Raw genomic sequence first — 16,533 nt, forward strand, 5'->3', positions numbered from 1 at the left:
AGGAAAAAATATATTAAAAACACGAAGTAAGTATAAAAGATCATGGCAAAAGACCTTTTCTGAAGGCTTTTGTGCGATTAATTTCGATATTTCAGGCGGAGAGGGCCTTAACATTCGAGGGAAATTGGACACCTGCCAATGAAAGACTTAAAATTTATATGAACTTTCATGATTAAAATTGCTGCCACGTTCTAGTCTTTTTCAATTTTGAACTTCTGTTTGACATAAATCGTGGTCAAAATATCGTAGGTCAGATCCAAAGTTTATCATGAAAGATCATGGCAAAGGTTCTTACTGGTGAACAATTTTGCTATTTCAATCGGAAAGGGCCTTAAAATTCAAGGAAACTTTTATTTCTTCAATGACCTTTCCACCTTCAAAGTGTTTCAAACGTTTGAGTTCCCGTTTACGGGGCTCAAAATATCGGAGAGTAAAATTGATGAGCACCTATATAAGATTTACGAAATAATCTTTCATCAGAAGGATGTCCTGAACAAAAATAAAAAGATCCGCAGCGCGCATACCGGCATAGGGCAAACCATATAAACATATTGAACTGGGCACTGTATTCTTGTCGTAGGAGCGATGACCGTTGGATCCTAAAAGTCCTAGAGTGGAGACCACGTGCCTACTAGTAAGTAAGCATTATAATAAGGAGCTCCTCAAAACTTTGAATTAACGATATACTAAAGAAAAGCCTTTGACTAGTGGCGGGAGGTGGCTGGATGAAGGTCTAAGGACTCGGTGAGCGACGATTGTTAGGGAATATGTTGATTGTGTAGAAATTCAAACAGTGATTATATCAAACTAAAATCCTAAATCAGATGCAGGATGGATGTAATAGCGTAGTTCCGAGGTGCCTACTTTCGCTCCAATATTATAAAAATATGTAAAAACAAGGTATCGAGCTACTTCGCTCCGAAGTCCGAAGGTTAATAATTGTAGTATTGACAAGAAAACCAGTTGCACCTTGAGATTTTATGTTAAGGTTACACAAATAGTAAACTGAACCGTTTAATGTCTTGACGGTTTAAACAATATTGTCCGTGACTTAAGTAATCTTTAGAGGTTTCATAAATAAATTATTATTAGACCGTCCGTCGCATCGTATTAACGCCAATTTCAAATCGACTACCACCTACTAATCTGAGCATTGAGTTCATATTGGCCCAACGCATTTGGCGAGGACTTGTCCACGTTAGAAACCTGAAATACCAACGCCGCTGTTGGGAATCGCGTCAAGAATCAAGATCTTGCGGCGGTCTCCACAGTTCACATATTATAGACACTATAGATGATGTACTCGAATCTCATGTGACCCTTCGTATGGTATCTCAATAATTATCATACGCTGTGAAGAAATCGAATCTCTCGCCATACATTGTCAATCTCGCTTACGAAGTTTTCGTTACGGAGCACTATATAATTTAACAACTTCTAAAATATGTACAACGGTTGGACCAGCTGTGACGCCGGCGCCGGGCATAAAAACTTTCTGGGGAAAACTCTTAGTCTTTTTATATGTTACGTTGAGTGCATATCACGTCCTGTTCCCATACAATGTGTACACCGAAATTGACTACACGCACGCGTTGCTGGCTGCACGCGCAAAATATAAGCCATGCCCGGAGTTGGTCCGAGTTCCCCTGAGTATCTACATTCACCGAAGTATATAAGAGGCATTAGACTCTGTTCACGTAGACTACATGTTTCCTCATTTACCGTATTTTAGATTTTATCGAGTAGAATAAGGTCGGTAAGGCTGAGTTCACACGGCAAGATACCGCACGTTTTTTGATAATATTTTATATTAAGTAACCCAAAACCCCGGAGAATTTGTTCCTTCAGAAATCCGTTACAATTGTAACGGGTTGTCATTGTTCATAGCCATCTCAGTTGTAATCATACAAAATATCTTTTTGTTTGCCTGGATTTCACATGTATTGCAAAAATAAATAACTTTTTATTCGTTCACTTATATTTTCACGTGATACAGTTTAATGTCAAAATTTTACTCGGTGGGACTACTTTGTCATTAAATCCACTTGTCGTAGCTATAGCGTTCTACCTTTCTCCCCGAATCACATCTATCTACTTAGTAAAATTCTTACAACTGACAGATAACACACAGCTATGCAATGGCACTGTTCACTCTGCCGCGTCCGGTGGGTCTACAAGCGTGACATTTTGGACAGGATTTTAGGACATTTAGGACTTGAAAGGATTTTTGTAAATTCATCCCTAATTTAATCAGGCTATATAGCCCGCCACACGAATTTCCTCATAGAATTCTGTGATAAGTAGGTGACTATATGAAACTTATTGTATGAAACCGCACGCACTTGCGGAAAAAACGCGCAAACTGCTTCGCTCAGTTTTCATAACACAGTTCTGCGGAGGTAACAGTAAAATTTTAAATTTCGCTTTGATTCGCTGTCAATGTGAATCGACCCTTAAGGGATGAGAGGAATAGGGGATGATGAGAAATACCGTCAGGCATATAATTATATTATCTATGGCTAGATAGGCTATTGTAAAAAAGTCCAAGTAGGTCAATAAAAAATGTTGGCACCTAGCACAAAAAACTGAATACTATGAGCTAAGCTGATTCATACCTTCATGGCACCTAGCATTACCTACAATTTAAATTAATTATAATATTATCGATCATCTACTTTCCTTTGCCAAAGAAAACACTAGGTCACGGATACCGAATAATGAAATAAGTATTATAAAAATATCAAGTTTAAAAATATAAAAAATAGCTAATCGACTGATTAAGACAACCGGATAGCCGTCAACGAGTTTCGCATAAAATTATTACGCAAATCACAAATGTGAAAGTAGTACGGTTTCATTACTAATATAAAATGACATGCTAAGCGAGAATGGTCTTTACATCGTTGACATTAAATATTGCGGCAGGTTATTCCGTGATATAGGTAGAATGTGTGTGAAAAGTCCCCGTGGCTCAAGTAGCTCATATCATTATAACTTCACCTGTTTTGCGTGGTTTACACTTTACGTTGAATAATAATCACGTTTTATCATAGAACGAGCATGATCTTCTAAATATATAAAAGGAAAAGGTGACTGACTGACTGACTGACTGAATGACTGACTGACTGACTGACTGATCTATCAACGCACAGCTTAAACTACTGGACGGATCGGGCTGAAATTTGGCATGCAGATAGCTATTATGACGTAGGCATCCGCTAAGAAAGGATTTTTGAAAATTCAACCCCTAAGGGGGTGAAATAGGGGTTTGAAATTTGTGTAGTCCACGCGGACGAAGTCGCGAGCATAAGCTAGTAAGTAATAATTTATTAATTGATCTCAAAAAAATTAGTACCTAACACGAAGGATTACATGTAAGAAGAGTCCCAGTCGCTTAAATGGTTCATAACTTTACCTTAATGATGAAATAATACAATTCCTAAAAAAATTAAAGAAGCTTTCATGACCAGGAATCCAGAAACAATGAGTAGTACTACTAACTAGTAAAGTAAAGTAAAGTAAAATATGCTTTATTGTACACCAAAACAAAAACAATAGACATATTATAACAAAGATAGCATGTACAATGAACTTACAATAGGCGGCCTTATCGCTAAAATAGCGAAATCTTCCAGGCAACCTTAGGGTAGAGGATCACGGAAATTATAAAAATTAAAGAAAGCCAATTAAAGAAAGAATTAAAGAATTAGTAGGTATAGAGGGTTGTCATCAAAGTATTTTCTATTTATTTGTTCAGGTACAGGTTAGCCCTTAACTGCAATCTCACCTGGTCGTAAGTGATGATGCAGTCTAAGATGGTAGCGGGCTAACTTGGAAGGGGTATGGCAGTTTTTAATAAATCCATGCCCCTTTGGTTTCTACATGGCATCGTACCGGAACGCTAAATCGCTTGGCGGCACCGCTTCGCCGGTAGGGTGGTAACTAGCCACGGCCGAAGCTTACGTATACGTGAATAGTTGTGTTATTCCAATTTCTTTGGTGCGCGACGAAGGTACGGAATATATTCAGTATGCTATAAACATAAATTTTCTCCAAACTATCGGCTTGCTTTGAATTTCCATAACAAACACTGTCTTTTAAATAGAACTTTATGATTATTATATAAAAATCCTGCTCCCTGTGGCCTGGCGTTTCTATTAAAAACGGTGTTTAAATAGGTGGTACTTAATTGTGATAAATACGTGATAATTAATACAATAATTGAAATAGTTGTAAGTGCGAATCAATAGAAACCGTATCGTATCGGCTGACTTCAGAGGAATGGACCGCATCAATGATTAAATCGCATGGGCAGTCATGCGAAATTTATCAGTCATTTATTTATTAAGAGCAGTATCCATAATAATGTTTTTACTATATCATACGTGTAAGGAAAGCATTTAAAAAATTGGTAAACAAAAAAGACTGGATGCTTAATCTAATAAACAGAAACAACAAAGTGACTAGAAATAGAGAAGAAATAATAAAAATTGCAGCACAGTTTTACCGAAATCTGTACAAAAGCACGGAAAAAGATCAAACTTTTTTTGCTGAAAAGGGAAAGTTTGATGAAGATACTTATATAAACGAAGAACCGTTCCCAGAAATTTTACTAAGTGAAACAATTTCAGCTATCAAATCACAAAAAAACGATAAAGCACCAGGACCCGACCGAATATCGAATGAGATGCTTAAAGCAACCTTACCCGTAATAGCACCCAAACTGACTGAAATATTCAATCAAATACTACAGACAGAAAATACTCCAGCAGACTGGACAAAATCAACCATAATATTAATATATAAAAAAGGGGATAAAAATGATATTGGGAACTACAGACCAATAAGTCTGATGGCTAATATATATAAGATATTTTCTAAGATACTACTATCAAGAGTCTCTAAGATACTAGACGAGAATCAACCTAAGGAGCAGGCCGGCTTTAGAGCGAAATTTTCGACTGTAGACCATATTTACACAGTAAAACAAATACTAGAAAAATATAAAGAATATAACTGTGCATATTACCTAGGATTTGTAGACTACAACAAAGCTTTCGACTCCTTAGAACACGAAGCGATATGGAAATCCCTTAGAGCACAAGGTGTACATAGAAAAATAATAAATATTTTGAAGAATATATATTCCAACAGTACAGCTTGTGTAAAATTGGATAAAACCAGCGAAGAGTTTCCAATAGAAAGGGGAGTCAGACAGGGAGATCCAATATCTCCCAAACTGTTTTCAGCTGTATTAGAAATGGTATTTAGGAGTCTGGCTTGGGAAAACGAGGGGCTTAATATAAATGGCGAAAACCTCAACCATTTGCGATTTGCAGACGACCTAGTACTATTCTCAGAATGCCCAAAGAAACTAGAATACATGCTGCAGCAGTTAGCAGACGAAAGTGCTAAAGTGGGCCTCACAATGAACGTCAATAAAACTAAAATAATGACAAACTCTGACAAAAAAGAAATCAAAGTAGATAACAAAACAATCGAGTATGTAGAAGAATATGTCTATCTGGGCCATTTATTGTCAACCAAAGACTGCATGTCGAAAGAGATTGACAGAAGGGTGACAAACTCTTGGAAAAGATATTGGTCGCTCAGCGAAGTATTCAAAAATAAACATATACCTATCAAGGACAAGAGAAAGGTTTTCAATACTTGTATACTACCATGTCTAACTTACGGTTCACAAACATGGGCCCTTACTGAGAAAAATCTCACAACTTTAAAAACTTGCCAAAACTCTATGGAAAGAAGTGTAATAGGTGTTAGACTAAGGGATAGAATAAAGCTACAAGACATAAAGGGAAAAACAAAATTTAAGAATGTAGAAAAAGTAATAAAACAATTAAAATGGAGATGGTCAGGGCACATGATAAGAGATAACATAGAAAAATGGACCATAAAAGTTCTAGAATGGTACCCCAGAAACAAAAAGAGAAGAAGGGGGAGACAATTTAAAAGGTGGGAGGATGACATAAGAAACTTGGTTGGTGGTATGTGGACAAGGTTAGCCAGAAATAGAACCATTTGGAAAAGTTTAGAGGAGGCCTATGTCGATGGACACGCAGAACATAAAATAAAATAAAAAAAAAAAAACAACAAAAAAATGTTAATGTAAATAATCCTTAATGCAATAATTTTTAAGTATTCAATGCATTATTTACCTAGTAATAAGAAAAACCTGTAAATACTTAACACTGCAATAAAGGCTCTTTTTATTTTTATTTATTTATTTATATCATACATTCATATCATGGATATAATCTTCTATTGGTAATAGCTTAGTGATTAAGACGTCGAAACGCACCTCTAACTTTTTAGAGCTAAGTATAATATTATATGTATATGTGGGTTTAATGGAATTAAATATCACTTGCTTTAGAGATGAAGGAAAATGTCTGATGAAACCAACATGGCTGATAGTTCTCCATAATGTTGAAGTTTGCCAATCCGCACTTGACGCGTGGCGAACTAGGGCCCTATACCTTTCTCATTCTGAAAGGAGCCCCGTGCCCCGTGCGATGGGTTGAATAATGATGATTATACATGTGGGTATGTGGCTATTGGACACAAATTAATTTTAGTAGCTATTAGCTAACGTCTTCTGCTGTAAAAGGCAATTTAACTACCTTTAAGAAATGATTAAGATTCATGCTACTTAGTCTGTATCTACTCTAGTGTTACCATTCCATCAGGTAAGGTCAAAGACATTCAATATTATGTACTGTGCAGGTTAGCCACCTCGACTCCTATAAATAGCGATAAATAAATAAAATTAATACCTAGTTCGTCATTAAAAACTAGTTCGTCCAAGATGGTCAAGCGGCTTGACGTCTTGCACGTAGATATTTGCTTGAGCCAAGCATTTTGACCACTTACAATGTATTCTTAATGCTTAGGTCAAACATTTACGCGCTTGACGGTGATTGAGTCGATTTTATATTCTTGAAACGACGTTCGGACAGTGTTCGAGATATTATGAGAAATGCCGTTTTCTTGATCAAGCTGCTTGACGGGCGTATCAAGCAGCAAGTATAAAACAAAACTATACGTGCTTGACGCCAAGCTGCTTGACCGTCTCGGAACCGCATTAAATGCAAGTAAAAATTAGATATTGTGTTAGTTACTTTTAATTGCAACAAAATCTGTTAAAAAAATAAAAATCCATAGAAGAGAAAGCGATGTAGGTAACTGATCTGAAGTTATCTATTTCTCATCTTAATTTCATTAATTTTATATTTAAGTATTGTCTTGTAGAAATATCTGTATTTTAAAAAGAGAGTGACGAAAGCAATTAGGTAGGTAATAAAAAGCTTTAAGTCTATGAAGACACATGTCAGTGTGTCCACCAAGTTCTAATAAGACAAGAATTCTTATAAGAATTGCGACGCACTGACTATGTGTAATATTCTTCTGTAGGTAGGTTTAATTCTTATTGAAGATTTTATTTAATAATCTGATGGTAATGTTAAGTGATTAATTACCGCCGCCCATGAACACTTGTAGCACCAGAGCAACTGCCGGTGCGTTTCTGGTTTTTCAAGAATTTGTTGATTTGCCCGTTGAATAACCCCATGTTTAAAAATGGGAACACCACCAAAGAGAGTTGGTTCCACAGTTTGAATGTGCGAGTATTAAGTAATTGTAGAATATCTAGGTATATAAAAAAATGAATTGCTGAATGTGTTGCTGACCGCAAATCTTGAGAACAGCTGAACCGATTTCGCTAATTCTTTTTTGATAATATTCCTTGAAGTACGAGGATGATTTTTTTTATCTTTATTTTTATGGGACTTTTGTCCGACACGGACATGCCAGCCCCATCGTAACCTAAATTACAATCTAAATTTCATAATTGAATGCAACCGATAGACCCGAAGATATATTATTGCTTATGCAGGAATATTTCAATAATAGATTTTAAAACTTCTGTTGTCGGTATACCGAGAAGACTCGTAAATCCACCTATGTCATATTTATTAATGTTATATTTCTGCACAAGCATCTCTCTCTGCAAGTTATATCAGCTACATTCCACTAGTACTTAGGTACGTGCTGGACATCAACGAGGATGGTTCTAACGGATAGAAAAATTTAAAAAAATCCTGAAAAAGAATCGACTGTTAGGTAATAAATTAATAAATAATGACTAATCACCTCTGAACCTTGAACTCTACACTCCTCCCGAGTCTTTGTCACAGCACCATTGTTTGCCGTGAATCATATTGGTATGTCTGTTAATTCCGTTTATAGAGATACTCAAAATACCTGACAGGCATATTTAATTATTTCTTTTTTATAGAAATTTACCCTGAATATAATAATAATATACCTTCGCCTGTTGAAGAGAATTTCACGCTTGTTGGGACTATCTATACCACCTACTCTGATGAACATTTTTTTTTTAAATTTAAGTACAAGCCTAAGTACCTACACATAGAGTGGTAACGAGTTGTATTTATACTTTCAGTGTGGATTAAGTGTTCTGATTTCTCCTTTTGCGAACACAGTACTTTGCTATTTTCTCTGTTATGTTTGGAAAGAATCGACACTAGTATAAGTAGGTATAGACTTAAGTATAGATTTACATGATTAACGTTTCTACAAAGTTTTGTAATCGAATGCCAGCTGAGATCCTACGGATATACATTAATTATTATTTGCTAGTAATAAAGGCTGAATTACAAAACCTCGATGCGTTTCTTTCGACACTACATCGATTCTTGTTCCGGCATGGCCTACATTAATAATTTTAAAGGCTACGATTTCTTTATAAAAAACTAGCTTATGCTCGCGACTTCGTTCGCGTGGACTACACAAATTTCAAACCCCTATTTTACCCCCTTAGGGGTTGAATTTTCAAATATCCTTTCTTAGCGGATGCCTACGTCATAATAGCTATCTGCATGCCAAATTTCAGCCCGATCCGTCCCGTAGTTTGAGCTGTGCGTTGATAGATCAGTCAGTCAGTCAGTCAGTCAGTCAGTCAGTCAGTCAGTCAGTCAGTCAGTCAGTCAGTCAGTCACCTTTTCCTTTTATATATTTAGATTATGAACTAATCATATAGCAATTTCGTGCCTCAGAATTTCTATGAGCCTGATCTCATCTTCTCTCTGCGTCATAATTCTCATTGTAGAATGGATGATTATACAGGTTGTAACTAAAACGCTAGCAAAAACAAAGACAGGAGATAGTACTGATGATTACTGATATTATGATTCCACAAAAAAACGCGGAAAAAAATTATGAAAAGTTTACGATATACCTAATGCAATAAAATATCTGAATGGCGCTAGAGGTCAACGAACGTAGCGTAAGTAGGCCACCCAGAGTAATTTTTTTTATTTTAAAGATTATTAGCCATGTTAAATAACTAATATTCCCCTTTCCTCTCCAACTAAGCGTCAGGCTTGTGCTAGGAGTAGGTACGACAATAGTGCAACGGGCGGGGTTTGAACCGTCGACCTTTTGGTTTTCAGTCCACTCCTTTACCGGTTGAGCTATTGAGGCTCAATTCCGCATCGTAGGTGGGGCATTGACCCTAGTTTTGCACGCTATACATTGCGGGTTTGATAAATACTAAATCACTAAAACTACAAAATGGAGCAAATGGTTATTGGTATTGGATTGTGTTCAGGTAGTATAACAATAGGTAACGCTAAATTTTTGCTAGCGTTCTGGTTACAACCTGTATTTGCGCTAATCACACTTTTCTTGGTGCTTAGGCACCAATGAGTCGGTGCCATTTTGTTTATTCAATAACCCTGTCCATACGAAGTAATATCATACTATTATATCTTCTGTGGTAATATATAAGTCAATGTTAATCACGACAATTTTCTTGAGACAACATTATGGCGAACTCCTAGATCATTTTGCATAGATCTAACCCATGTCATTTTCACGATACGATTTTTTATGTCAAATAACCAAAAATATGGATTTTAATGCAAATAAATCTGTTCGATAGATAGAAACTCTCAGATTTCCCCGCAAATACGGGTCAAACACCTAACCTCGATGTTCGCAAGACGGCTAAACGACAACTAATATCTATCGCAACGCACCGCCTTGCCGCTTGAATAACAATAACCATGTGCTAAAGTGGGTTAAGTATATTACTTTAATCTATTGGGTTCCGTATAAAGGTGGACACTGGACAGTCGAGATGAGCATCTGTCGCGTCAGCGTCCAGTGACGCCGTTTCAGATCGGCAGATTAATGTATGTACTGTATGCAATGGGGATGTTGCATAGGTCAAAAATGAATTATTTCTCAGTGATTATAAAATAGAGGGCTCAACGGGCTGTGCGCCGCGCCGCGAACTGACTCCCTTTGAAAAAGGACCTCGGGTGGGTTCGAAACTAGTCGGGCTAGCGTCGACTAAACACGTGAGTAAAGCCGGTTGTGAGATATTATATATAATGGAAATCACTCACGATAGTTTAAACGCTAAAATAGAGGGTCTTCCAATATACGTAAAATCAACGTGCTTTGTTAGCTGTTTTCGTGCTTTTTTAGTTTATCGGTTAAACTAAAAAAGCACGTAGGATGATTGTGAAACCATAGAAGCTCGCATACTAAGCGCGTGCTTTTTCATTTGATAAAAAGTTATAGATTTGACTCAATGACATATGTCATTGATTTGACTAGTTGGACATGTCTCTATTTAGGGAACGTCACTCGAGTGCAGCGACACTAGACGCATGCTCTTGAAAGACCCGACAAATACTCGACTTGAAAGTAACTTTTTATTGTGGTCTCACGAAAAATCTGCTATCCTATTTCTAAAAAGCAGTTTTAATTATGCAAAAACTCATTTCTGAATAATTATCGCCAAAAAACTGATTTTCAAAAACAATATAGCGCGGAACCCTTGGTGTGCGAGTCCAACGGACTTGATCCGTTTTTTTAAATCCGTTTAGAAAAAAATAATGACTGATTCACTGAAATCCTCCTTCATGATTTAAAGATTTGTGCTGTAGGTATGTCGCAATAAATTTAATAAATGAATGTTTAAGTATGATACAGGTGTATTTTCTCTTTCTTTATTTCATTATTTGCTCAACTGTCCGCGGAACTCTAGAACAAGTGGACCAATGGCGCGGGTGGACTTGAATTTGGAACGAGCGTACTCAAGCAAGACGGCGCGCGCGCATCTTTATATTGTTACCAGGTTGAATTGATTCAAATGCATTATTTGCGAATTACGGTAAAAAACAACATGCACACCGTAGATATAAACGGAATTTTAACCAATATTTTTCATGTAAACTTGTTAGTTACTGAATATTCTTTTAAATAAACTTAATAGATGTATAAGTAATTATCTTAGTAATAACTAATAAGTAAGTATCTCTGGTAAAAAAATTACGGCTCACGCACTTAAGTCGCGATTATAGATGCACGTTTCTTCTTCTAATGCATATTCCCAAATAGCTGACCCGTTCTGACTACGTTCGCGTGGAATTTCTGAAAATTCATTCTTATTATTAGACAGAGCTGCCCTTAAAATATAGTTGCAGTTTCATGCGGCATAATAGTTAGGGTTCCCTACCCGAAGGGTGCCAACGGGAACCCACTAAGCTATCACGGCTTCCTCACACACACACATTATGGTAATTGAATGATTTGTCAAAAAAAATTATTACTTACAATGAAACATTTTAAATACCTATTTAATAGCCTTTTTCCCCATTAATTTTGGATCAAATATTTATACTGAAAGGTTACAATAATATTATCTTTGAGTTAAAACTATTTTTAACCGCCTTCAAAAAAAGGAGGAGGTTCTCAATTCGACTGTATGCTTTTTTTTGTATGTTGGTTACGCGATTACTCCGTCAATTATGAACTGATTTTGATAATTCTGCTCCAGGTTACCGGCTCCAAAAAATATTACTATAGAACTACAGTAATTCTTGTATACAGTCATAATATATTGGGTAATAAATTAAATTATTTTTTACTTTTTAGTGTTGGTGGTTATTGAAGTCGGTTTTTTTTTTTTTTTTATTTTTTTTTATAATCTGAACACGAGGCGTATGATAGCGCATTGTACAAAAACAGATCTCAGCCGGGCATGTGTAGGTAGGTACCTGTGAGTAGATATGATATGACCTGCGCAAACTACCATGTTGCAACTTCATATTGAACTAGGTACTTGTTTTGCGCATACCTACTCTCACCACTCACTCTCAATTATCCTCTGAGTTCTGACATGGTGGACCTTGCCAATGCAAGTTTCGCTAATTAATTGCCACGATTGTTAACGACAGCTCAACAACTATTAAAGCAATTAGAAATTAGAACTATGGTGCAAGCAACACGCAAACCCATGGCTCGTCGATTACACACGACGGTGTTGCACAATGCATGGAAGCGCGTGTCTACTACAGTGACTTACGAAAACTGAGCGTTTCTTTAATTGGCCATATGCAAATGGCAACTTTTACACGGCCATATTAAATTGGCGTGTTAGATTATCTCCCAATGCGAGATAGACCGACGACCAATGGTCTCAAGTGAGTAGCTAGGAATTACTGGATAGTATCTATAAACAGAAAGTAATGTACATCGGCGTTTAGAATGACATTTCGGCTCTGTAGAGCGTTGTCTCTGTCACTCATATATACCTATATGACGTTTTGTCGGTCGCAACGACAGGGACAACGCTCTACAATTAATCTGCTATCATCTTCTAAATGTCGATGTACATTACTTTCGGCCGCGTACTGTATTGCGTAGGTACACAGTCGTATTAGATTTCGATTCGATTTGAAGTGACTGTTAGGTAAATACAAAATGCGCGTAGGTACGCTTGTACACTCATCTGATATACTTAAACGCATCCGTCAAAATACGAATCAAATGAGTGCACAAGCGCACCCACATTTTGCATGACGATGACGGCAACTTCGAATTTCGAATCGTATTTTTACGAAAACACCTAAGTAGGTAAGTAAAGATTGTTTTCTCAGAAGAAAGATAACTCTTTGGGTGTTGAATTATCTTTATTAATAACTTAGATTATGCAAACGACTTCACCCGCGTGGATTTAGGTTTTCTAATCATCCTCAAAAACACTGCTTTTCCGGGATAAAAAGTTGCCTATGTCAATTTCCGGGACGCAAGCTACCTCTTTACCAAATTTCATACAAATCGGTAAAATGAATATGTCTTTGAGAATCCCATGGGAACTCCCGGGATCATTCCCCGGGAAGTAAGCTAACTCTACACCAAATTTCATCAAAATCAGTTATAATGTTGGGCCAGGAAAAGCTAGCAAACAGACAGACAGACACACTTTCACATAGACTTTTATCAAGATCGCCCGATAACAAATCGAACTCTATATAAAGATGGAAATACAAGAGTTCTAGCACTCTAGCATAATTCAACTACCTAAGTGTAATTTGTATGCGTAATCGCAACGTACAATTAAAGACGCCATAATGGAATACCTACAGGCAAGTCGACTATTCTTCCCATTCAAAACTAGTGGGAATTCGCAAGTTGCTAGGCCCAGTGGTTTGAGCTAGACGTTCTGATGCCCATTAAAAATGAAATAATTTCGTTTCTTTATAATATGTATCTAATTTTATTATTTGTTGTTCAAGTACATGATACAACTGAAATTATACACAAGTTTCAGTTTCTAATAGCTGTTATTGACATATTATAGCGTCGAATTTAAACTCCACTTTGAAGGTCCCAATTTCGTATGGGAGCCCCAATGAAATAAATCTTTTCATATTTTTTATGCAATATTCGGATGAAGGCCGAAGCTAAGCTTATTATGCTTAAATTAAGTAATTACATTCAGTAATCCAGAAGTTATAAGGCTCTGACGGACGGACGGACGGACAAGTGCAATTTCACTCAAGTAGACTCACAGACTTCGCTTCGCTCGGTCAATAATAATGTATTTAAGTATAATGTCTTTATTATATAAAGAAATAAAGATAAATTAGTCTAGACGTAATAAGTGTGCTTTTACACAATGTTAAAATTTGTGTACCTAATAGCAACTTCGGAACCAAAGCAAAAACTCAGCCCCACAAAGGATTTCTGTACTTTCCGCAGACGCGATATAGCGGCGCGGCGTTAGCAGTTTATGGATGGCGCGGTTTCTAGTAAGCAGATTTTGAGTTTAAAAAAAGAGAAACTCATTGAATGACATATCAAAGTACAGTTGAAATTGATGTGTCTACAGGAGCTTGATATTTACGATGTAGGTTATAGATTACGTAGACCCCAAGAAGGATTTTCAGGACTGATTGCTGACCCGGCCGAAAACGAAGCGGGTCTGCTATTTACATCAAATAAACAAGTCAATGACCTCAAAAATAAAAACAAAAGCATAAGATTTAACATTTAAATACAGTTTTATATATTTTGGTATCCAAAATCATCATAGTATAACAGTAAGCCGTGGGAGTGACTGTGCGAACAGTTTGCTAACGTATTGTCTGACGTTTCCCACATTTATGCAAATAATTATATACATGCTGTTGCCAAAAATTAAATAAAGTAACTATTAAAATATAAGTATTTAATTTAATTTTGCATACAGGTTCCCTTTATTATGGGCCACGATTACACCTGGAAGTTTTAGTTACGTAAGTAGCTTACGACAAAATATTTACTAAGTAATATTAACACTCCAATATGTAATTTATAGTTTAGACTGACAACTTACGTAAGTTGAAAATTTGCTTGCGATAAAACTTACAAGTATAATAGCGGCCATATAATATTATGTAGGTAGACAAGGCGTGGGTAGGAGTATATTTTTGATTAGTTTTAAAATCTTCAAAACCATTACGGTGTAACGTAATATAGGCAAATAATGGGGCCGATTCTCTTGTACACAATCTCTAAACTAAGGTATATGTTACCAAATAACCTGCCAGAAATATCAGCGTAGGTATTCCTGGAACGTAGTACTGCATTATTCCATACCTATCTTACTTCTGCTGAACGTTTCATCAAATGAAAAACTTATACACGAAGATATTAAAAGGGTGGCTTTATTATATTGTTTGATTACTTAGCAATAATTTAGTAGGTACGTATTTTAGAGTTTTCAATGTATAAAATACTAGCTGATGCTCGCAACTTCGTCCGCGTGGAATTAGGTTCTTAAAAATCCCGTGGGAACTCTTTGATTTTCCGGGATAAAAAGTAGCCTCTGTCACTCTCCAGGTCTTTACCCATGCACGTCAATCCGTTGCACTGTTGCGACGTGATTGAAGGACAAACCAACAAACAAACACACTTTCGCATTTATAATAAGGGTACTGAGGTACTAATTATGTTACTGGCATGAAATAACTTGAAATTTGACGGACGAACATACAGACGGACAGACGGATGGATTGCGGAGGCTTAGTAATAAGGGGTCCCGTTGGCACTCTTCGGGTACGGAACCCTAAAAACAACGGTTTGCCGTTATATTATGTTTACGTAAAAATAAATCAACAGTCCGTGAAAACTTGAAGCATGCTGTATACAGAAAAGGCCTTCGTTAAACGAAAGTGAGTTATTCCCGCGATTCCGTTTTTGTGTTTAATGGTTTAAGACGATTGCGAAAGCTTCCAAAAAAGGAAGCCTTGACTTTGATAAATAATTAATTTTTTATTTGGCGAAATATTGGACGTAACGCTACTTTTGGTTTTAAAGGTCAGAGAAATAGGTTAATTATGTATCCTAAAATAAGTATATGTTAGATTATACATAGATATGATAGATAGGTACATTTGACGATTCAAAAGTACTTGTAAAAATTTATTTGAACATAAATATTTGTTTTCTATTTATTGCACTTTCTATGCACGCCTGAAAGTTTTCCATAATATTCTTAAAGATGTCTGCCAATCCAGGCCAGTGTGGTAACTAAAACTATGGCCTAAAATCTTCTCATTTTGTGAGAGGAAACCCGTTTCTGGTAGGGAGTAGTATTTGATGTTATAGTTTATACTTTATAGTTATAGATAATATTTTTCCTGAGTGACACGTATGTTATTCCTGAGTTCTTGTATGAATTCAGAAATAAGACCAATCAGATTGAAAGATGCCTAATGAAGCTCGGTCGCACCCAGGTACGACCTTCCTAGCGCAGTGGTAAGCGCTGTGGGAGCTCCCGGGATCGATTGCTGGCAGGGTTTTGGAATTTTATAATTTCTAAATTTATGGTCTGGTCTGGTCTGGTGGGAGACTTCGGCCGCGGCTAATTACCACTCTACCGGCACAGCCATGCCGCCAAGCGATTTTGCGTTCCGGTACGAGGCCATGTAGAAACAAAAAGGGTATTTATGGGTTTATTAAAACCTGCCATACCCCTTCCATGTTAGCCTGCTTCCATCTTAGACTGCATCTTGCCACCAGGTGAGATTGCAGTCAAGGGCTAACTTGTCTCTGAATAAGAACAAAATTATTTATTAGCATTTTTAAATCGTAATGCCTCGTTTTGAAAACACTGAATTGAAGCGAGCGTCCTTTAGCTATCTATGTCTG

General features: G+C 36.6%; 1 protein-coding gene across 1 annotated transcript in view; it reads right to left on the reverse strand.

Annotated features, from left to right (window-relative positions):
* emp (epithelial membrane protein) overlaps positions 1-16,533 on the reverse strand; it is a 90,971-nt gene that overhangs the window by 53,111 nt on the left and 21,327 nt on the right. The gene's annotated exons all lie outside the window — the stretch shown is intronic.

The sequence above is a fragment of the Maniola hyperantus genome, chromosome 9 (genome assembly GCF_902806685.2).
Source record: "Maniola hyperantus chromosome 9, iAphHyp1.2, whole genome shotgun sequence".
Lineage (NCBI taxonomy): Eukaryota > Metazoa > Arthropoda > Insecta > Lepidoptera > Nymphalidae > Maniola > Maniola hyperantus.